Source organism: Microtus oregoni, unplaced genomic scaffold (assembly GCF_018167655.1).
Source record: "Microtus oregoni isolate MIOR12 unplaced genomic scaffold, Mior012 000049F_ref0000343, whole genome shotgun sequence".
Classification (NCBI taxonomy): Eukaryota; Metazoa; Chordata; class Mammalia; order Rodentia; family Cricetidae; genus Microtus; species Microtus oregoni.
In genome coordinates, this window is record NW_024543223.1 from 11,025,347 (window position 1) to 11,033,703 (window position 8,357).

The 8,357-nt window shown below is 42.7% G+C and overlaps 1 long non-coding RNA gene across 1 annotated transcript in view; it reads right to left on the bottom strand.

Moving 5' to 3' along the window:
- LOC121436394 overlaps positions 1-583 on the bottom strand; it is a 307,599-nt gene extending 307,016 nt beyond the window's left edge. Inside the window, exon 1 of the long non-coding RNA XR_005972703.1 lies at positions 552-583. This is a non-coding gene — a long non-coding RNA (uncharacterized LOC121436394). The remainder of the gene's footprint in view (positions 1-551) is intronic.
- Between the last annotated feature and the right edge of the window lie 7,774 nt (positions 584-8,357).

The window sequence follows — 8,357 nt, forward strand, 5'->3', positions numbered from 1 at the left end:
ATGCCTAGCTCTCAAGGATAGCTTTCAGAACAGAAAAGCAATAGATGGTGACTTGGGGTCAGAATAGCCTCGAGCCCCAATCCTAGCTCCTCAGTATCGTTAAACATATAATCTTGAACAAGTTAACTTCCACCTCAGAGGATCAGTTTCTCGCATCTATAATAAAACTCCCAAGTTTGCTATCACAGTATTTTTTTGCATGGATGTAGTAAACGTAAAACCGTGAGCCAGGAGTGGGTCTTCACTTTATTTATTACCCATAAAACGAGATTTGCCACGAAAGCCACCATTGCTCACAGCTCCACTTAGTTGTAGGATTAGCAATTTGACCTCCCAAACTGTGCTCTTCCCAGACCCGGAGATTTATGCTGATGGATTCTTAGCAGTCAAATGCTTTGAGTGATGAGCTGATAAGGTTTATTCAAAGTTGGAGAGCAACAGCCATGATCTTTTCAATTCTCTCAATCAAATCTTATTCTGGGAACACTTCACTAGTCTGGTAACTGAGAATAACAAGAAAATGGGCAGAGTGTCGCTCTACTGGGACTCACCTGCAGGCCCGGAAATAAGTAAGAAGGAGCCTCAGTGACAGTGATGCCGCAAAGTACCGAGATGAGGGCTGCGGTTGCATGGCATCAGGAACCACTGTGGATAGGGTGCACCAAGACCTTTGTTAAAATGTGGTATTTAATCTGGAAGTCAATCGGCAAGGACTGATAAATGTGATATTTATCAAGAGAGTGCACAGTAGAGAAAGCAGCTCATGCTGAGCAGGTGAGAAATGGAAATCCACTTGGGATTCCTGGGAAGGAGGAAGGACACTGCTGGGTCTGGGCAGGAGGACAGCTGGAGTCTCGGAACTAACAGGTGGTGAGAGAAGGAGAGTGCGGGGACAGAAAACACTGGTTCACAATATGCCACCGGGTAGGATCCCTAAGAGCACTCTTTCCTAAACTATGAGCCACCCCGTGTGGGGTCATATAACTGAAAGTTCCGGTCTTGAGAATTTTGGCAATAGTAAAAGTTTTCTCAACATCCAACAACCAAAAATTAATTTAAAATAAAATTCATAATGAATTCAAGATGTTTCTGGCAACACTCTCCCATGGATCTGAACTCAAAGCATTTTCAGTTTGCATTGTGCGCAGCCTCACGCCACACCATCAGACACTGCCCCAAACACTTCTACTCAGATTGGAGAGTATTGTATGCTATGAATTATTGTATCTTTACCTCCCATGTAGTTTCTGCTCTTATAGAAACATGATGCTTTAACTAATGAAAACAAAGACTCCTTATTTTCCTACCATCATTCCTCAGTATATAAGTACTAAATTGATGGATCTTTGAACTATAGAATTAGAACGTTTGGTTTTTCTGCTTGAATTTCTAACTTGAATTTCATGTTATTTAAACCATTAAGTGAATGGGTAGGGAAGAATTTCCAACAATTTTTGAAGCTTCCCTAGACATACTTCTGCCTTTTTTCCTGTGTATTTATATAAACTAGCATTCTGAGCACTGATAAATGTAGAATCAAAGCATCAGTAAACTGTACAAAGGGTTGAAGATGCTGAATCTCTGCAGCCTCATACACTCAACGGAGGGTAAATTCTCTATGGAAAATTAAAATAAGCACATCCATTGCATTGCTGTGGAAAACTGGCTTTCAACTTTAAGAAAGCAAAACATGTATAGTAAAGAATTGTTTTTAAAATAAAACTTTTAATGACTTGTTTGCAATGTTTGGTTTGTATATTTATCTTTTATACATACATACCCAGGGTCATGTAAAACTTTCTTGGGAGAAACGGGGTCTAAATTATAGGATAAGAACAGAGAAGCATCATAGCTTAAGTTCTTTCAAAGTTGGCTTTGTTTGGTTTTTGGAAGGCAGGAGCAGGGGGGGGGGGGGCATTGCTACAGATCAGGAGAGATCCAGACGGGAGAAAAGAGTGAGTCAACAGTGGAGGTTAAGTCGGAGGTGGACAGGACTGGAAACATTCAGAAAGTATTTGAGAAACTGAGTTGATGAGAGTTGGAAGACAGACATAATAAACAAACAATTAGAGACTAACTCTAGAATGTCGGTTTGGTCAGGAGAGTGACCATAGTTCTGTTATTGAGATGAGCAATGTGGGGAGAGAAAATAGATGAGGGTGATTTTTAATGCTCTCTGGTTGCTTTATTGGTAGTTTTCTTTCGTGTGTGTGTGTGTGTGTGTGTGTGTGTGTGTGTGTGTAAGAGTGAAAGGAGAGGGATGGGAAGAGGGAGAAAGAAAAAGGAGAGAGGGAGAGAGAACACATACCAGGGAAGTCAGAGGACAACTTTTAGGGGTCTGTTCTCTCTTTCTATTGGTACCAGGAATTAAACTCAGGCTTGTGCTACAAGCACCTTTACATGCTGAGCCATCTTGACTGCTTTCTGGTTGCTTCATTAAAAGATACAAGCAAAGACCTTTTTTTTAATCTTTACAGTGATAGTATTACTGAACAAATCTAAAGCATCTCATTTTTGTTTCATTTGATGGTACCCTCTCTTTTCTGTTAAACCTCCCAGGAAAGACACAGAGGTGTGCTTCCATTATAGACAGCTTGTTGAAAATTAAAACTGACCACCACAACATGATGAAGCAAAGCATCTCGCCCCACGGACAAAAGTAACACATGCTGTATTCATGGACTAAGTAATGTTCAAAAATGAAAATGTCTTACCTTATAAGATTGGCTCCACCTTCACCATTCCACAAGAAATATATAAAAATAAGTATATTCATGGAAACATTTTGAATGTTACCTGCTAGGAAAACCTACATTTCATAAAAGGGAAGCCATGTCAGAAGATAAGACTCACAAAGATAGAGAGTCAGCCTGGGCTATTCAGCAACTCAGCAGTCAGCCCCTGAAATGAATACAGGATAAAGGAATGAATGATACACTGATAATGGAGGTCATAAACAGCCAAATGACGATCTCAGAACAGGATCAGGAGGATACATTAGTTTCACATCTCCCTTACTCATCTGCAGAGGTCTACTTCAGCCTAGCATACACTGGGCACACAATGAATGCCTAGTGAGTTGACGTTTCTGTACACTAGCTTGAAAGTCCGCAACAGTGAACTCATCAAGACTGCGTTCACCAGCAGCCACCTTGATTGACACTGTTAATCACTTTCGGATTTTTTTAGGGCCTGTAATCTCAAAGGAAAGTATCTAATTTCTTAGATCTGATTCATTCACTAATATGTATCTAATCCTATATACAGTTTTTGTTCTCAGTAGATGTTGTTACATGAACAAATGAACCATTGATGAATACATATGAAAATACATAGAGCTATTATTAAGCAAAATTCACATGTTCTTAAGCAGTCATTCATAAAAAGAATTTCCAGATTGAAAAGCAGCTTGTCTATCCATGTCACTCAATTCCTGCAGATGTGGATAGTTTAAAATGTCTCTATACTTGGAATGGCAAGCAGGATAAGAGTAGAAGGAATGAAAACTACAAAGTGCCAGTTATGGGTACTATCTGGAGACTACAGTCTACGCCCCCCCCCCCAACTCTCTCTAAACACCTTCTTCTGCTCTTGCTAAGTTGACATCTGGGAACTCAAGATCAAAATCACATAGCTTGATAAGTTAAAAAAAAATAAATGCAAAACAGCAACTTGATAAAGCCCCATGTACAGCCTTTATTTTCTAAGTTTTGATGCATCTCTGAAGATACTTATTCATCTTAACATGGGGAACTTTCTTGTCATGTGTCTCATAAGGATATTACAGCTATATTGGGAAAGTGGCCCCATAGACTGCCTCAGCCACACAACTGTCACCCACATTCAGAGGCTCTAGTTTGGTTCTATGCACCTTCTCCTGCTGTCAGTCCAGAGTCAGGGAGCTCCCACTAGCTCAAGTCAGCTGTTTCTGTGGGTATCCCCATCATGATCTTGACCCTTTAGCTCATATTATTGATCCTCCCTCTGTTCAACTGACCTCTGAGAGCTCAGACCAGTGTTCAGTTGTGGATCTCTGCATCTGCTTCCATCAGTTGCTAAATGGAGGTTCTAGGATGACAATTAAGGTGGCCATCAATCTGATTACGGGAGAAGGCCAGTTCAGGCACTCACTCCACTATTGCTTAGAGTCTTAGCTGGGGTCATCTTTGTGGATTCCTGGGAATTTCCCTAATGCCAGGTTTCTTACCAGTCCCATAATGACTACCTCAATAAAGACATCCCTTTCCTTGCTCTCCCTCTCTGTCCTTCCCCCATCTTGGCCATCCTGCTCCGTCATGTTCTCCACCCTGCTCCCCTTCTCTCACCCTCTGCTTCGTCCTTCCCTTCTTCCCAGCCCCACCATACTCCCAATTTTCTCAGGAGATTTTGTCTATTTCCACATTCCCAGGAGGATCCATGTATATATGTCTCTCTTAGGATTATTCTTGCTACCTAGCTTCTCTGAGGTCATGGGCTATATAGTCCAGTTATCCTTTGCTTTATGTCTAATATTCACTTATGAGTGAGCACATACCATGTTTGTCTTTCTGGGCCTGGGTTATCTCACTCAGGATGTTTTTTTTTCTAATGCCATCAATTTGCCTGCAAATTTCAAAATGTCATTGTTTTTTATCACTGAATAGAACTCCATTGTGTAAATGTACCACATTTTCTTTATCTTCGTTTGAGGGGCATCTAGGTTGTTTCCAGGTTCTGGGTATTATGAATAATGCTGCTATGAACACAACTGGGCAAATGACCTTGTGGTATGAGCTTGCATCCTTTAAGTATATGCCCACAAGTGGTATTTCTGGGTCTTGTGGGAGATTGATTCCCAATTTTCTGAGAAACCACCATACCGATTTCCAAAGTGACTGTACAAGTTTGCACTCCCATCAGCAAGGGAGAAGTATTCCCCTTACTCTGCATCCTCTCCAGCATAAGCTATCATTGGTGTTTTTGATCTTAGCCATTCTGACTGGTGTAAGATGGTATCAAGACTCTCGAGGAGATGAAATGAGACAATGTGGGCACTTGTTCTTATTAAAATCATACTTAACACTTACCTCCAATAGCTTTATATTACATTTATGTAGTTATTAATCCTACCAGCTTACAGGCTGATGCATAGGCACCCATTTGGCAGCTTTCCCTTTGAAAACGTACAGACCCGCTTCCTTTTGGGAAACATGAGAAATCATATAACTTAATCCCATTTCAAAACATTGTGTGGGCTCCTGTCTAAAATCCTTTGGGATCAAGGACCAAGGTTGTTCACAATCCAGAGCCCTGTGTTCTATTGACCATTTCTTTCTGGAATGATGGATGAGGTAGAGATAAAAGCTGTAGCTTTCAGAGTAGGGACACATAGGAGCATTCTCCTGCTACCAGGGTTAAAAGCCTGATCTCCAGAAACTTCTCTGGATTCACAAAACAACTATATTCCTCATTACACAATGGGATACTTTGCTACCAAAGTAGGAGCTGACACACAAAGGGGCCAATGTGCTCAGCAAACAACAATCCTTCCATGTGTTGTGACAAGTGAGCAGCGAGATTTGGGGGACCGCTTATTAAAATTTCCGATGATGAGCATTGTGGACATCTTGGACATTGTGGACACTGTGTCCCCTGTCCTTCCGAGCAGACGGTATTTGTTTGGTTCCTATTTTTTAATGATTTTCTTTTAAGTAACCTGGATTGTGCCTTAAGGAGAAAATGGGAAATGACAAGAAAAGCTTATTTAAATAAACAAGCCACTTTTAGAATATGTCCTGGAAGCGCAGCTTCTTTAAGCCAAAACCGACATCGAGACTGGCAGGCAGCACAGGCCTTAAGGTCTTCATTTTACAGTCAAAGAAACTGAGTCATCGAGGGGCCAGAAAGGGAAAGTCAAGGCCAAGTCCTCGGCAGTTGGAGGAGATCTAGCACAGGGAGTTTTTCTCCTCTGAACAAAGTGAGCCTGCTCCAGAGACAGGAAGGACAAGTGGGGTAAAAAGCAGGGGGCATCTTGCATCTGTCTTTCAGCTGGAGAGCAGCAACACTGTACAGAGACCACTCCAACTACACAGATGCAGACAGGGTTGACATTTTGAATGCACAGAGAATCTGATTAATTGGGATAAGAGATCAAGTATCAACAGTCTTCTAAGACTCGGAGCAAGCAGGGAGGCCTCCCTTGGATTTGCCAACCTCTGAAGCAGGCTGGCAATAAATAAGACTCAGGCGCCCAGGCCTGAAGTGCTGATATGTGCTTCTTAGGGGGCAAGTCAAGTGTTCTTTATTGCTGGCCTGGGAGGTAGGAGATTACTATATTAGGCTCTAGGGAGGAGGGGGCACCGACCTGGAGTTTTGAGCCTCACATCGGCTCTGCTTTCGACAGAGGAAAGGTATTCTGCCGGGTATGTGTTCCTGTGGCTCACAGGGCGAACAATATGAGCAAGGCTTCTGCTGGAGTGACGAGAGATGACAGAGAATCCAAATCACAACCTTGTCCCGAGAGCATGGAAATGAGCTCACATAAATAAACACAGGACTGCTAAACATCATGCTAGATCCTAATGGGGATGCTGCTTCATTATTCATTCACCCATCCTCACAGCAAACACTGGACTAAGTGCCAGTGGTCAATCTAACCCACTGGTCCTCACTTACTCATTGGTTAGCTCCTTAGGCATTACTGAGCTGTATGCCCTGGTTAGCACTGCTACTGCTGTGATGAAACACCGTGATCAAAAGCAAGTTGGGGAGGAAGGGGCTTATTTGGTCACACTTCCATATCACTGTTCATCACTGAAGGAAGTCAAGACAGGAACTCAAACAGGGCAGCAACCTGGAGACAGGAGCTGATGCCGAATCCATGGAGCAGTGCTGCTTACTAGTTTGCTTACCTTGGCTTGCTCAATCTGCTTTCTTACACTTGAGCTTAGCCAAAAGACTGAGCAGCGATTTAATCTGCTTTCTCATAGAACCCAGAACCACCAGCTGGGGGGTAGCCCCACACACACTGCACTGGGTTCTCCCACACCCATCACTAGTTAAGAAAGTGCCCTTCAGGCTTGCCTACAGGCTGATTTTAGGAAGGCATTTTTCTCCGTTGAGGCACCTCTTATCTAATGACTCTAACTGTTCCAAGTTGACTTAAAACTATCCAACACAATGTGGTTGTGAACACTGAAGTTTTGAAATGTGTAACAAGGCAGAATTCATTCGTTCATACCTGACCTCAGGGGACTGACCATTTGAGTTCTGAAGGGTGTTCTGGAGGCCCATGAACCTTGGTTTAAAGCCTTGGACAAGTAAGTTGGTTTCTCTGCACTTCAGCTTCCTCCCTAGTAACACAAGTATTAACATACCCCTGCCACAACGGTGATGTGAGACATTGGGTACCATTACCAGTAAATACACTGGGAAAGCTCCAATCCAAATCTCACAAGATGGTGATTATGATTCTTGGGGTTGGGGGAAGGGCTTACAAATTCCCTCTGAGCTATTTACCTACAGACAAAGAAGTCACCAAAAAGAACTATATCAAGTTACATGGTAATAAATGAAGGGATGGGGAAATTTAATAAAGAGACCACTGTGGATACAGTGACTTATTGGGTGCGGAACACCATTGGGGTTGAGCAGAAATCATTTCCAATTATATCTGAATGGCATGCGGGGGCTTACAAAGGCATGTTTGTGCTACATTGAACACCTCCGCCAGGGCTGCCTTGGCTCAGGTGTGATTCTGGTAGGGCAGGCTCTGCTTACCTGCTTTGCTTACCCTGAAGACAAGGAACCGGACTCCACAGTCCCAGCTACTGCTACCTGATGAAAAGCCCCTGAGAATGGTAGACTCTGTTGAGGGAAAGAGCTCTCTGTAGATCTCTGTACTTTACAGAAAACAGTATCTGCATTATGAAAGTGGAGGAGTTGTTGGATTTTTTTCATGCCATTACCATGTTACAGACACTGCACAGGCCCATTAATAATGGCTTTCTTTGCGTAACATGAGTCCACCTTATTGAGATTAAAGAGGAGAGGGGAGGGAGATATCACGCGGGTGGGATCCACCAGGAAGAGGAAAAGGAAGGAAAAACCACTTATAAAGAGTCTCCTTGGACTTCTAACTTCTACCACTTCTCTCCCATGCACCCCCAAACAGAATCATGGAGGACAAAGGGGCTTCAGCATCACCCTGCTTCTCTGCAGGGGTCCTATTCAATTCCTGTCTATTTTTTTGCCACTTGGATAAGACATCCTGTACTAGCATGCATTGTCTCACAATGATCTGTGTTTCAGTTGGTCTTTATAGAACAGAAGTTGCCTCACTCTGGCTATGACATGTCTAATTGTTCCCTATCTCTGTC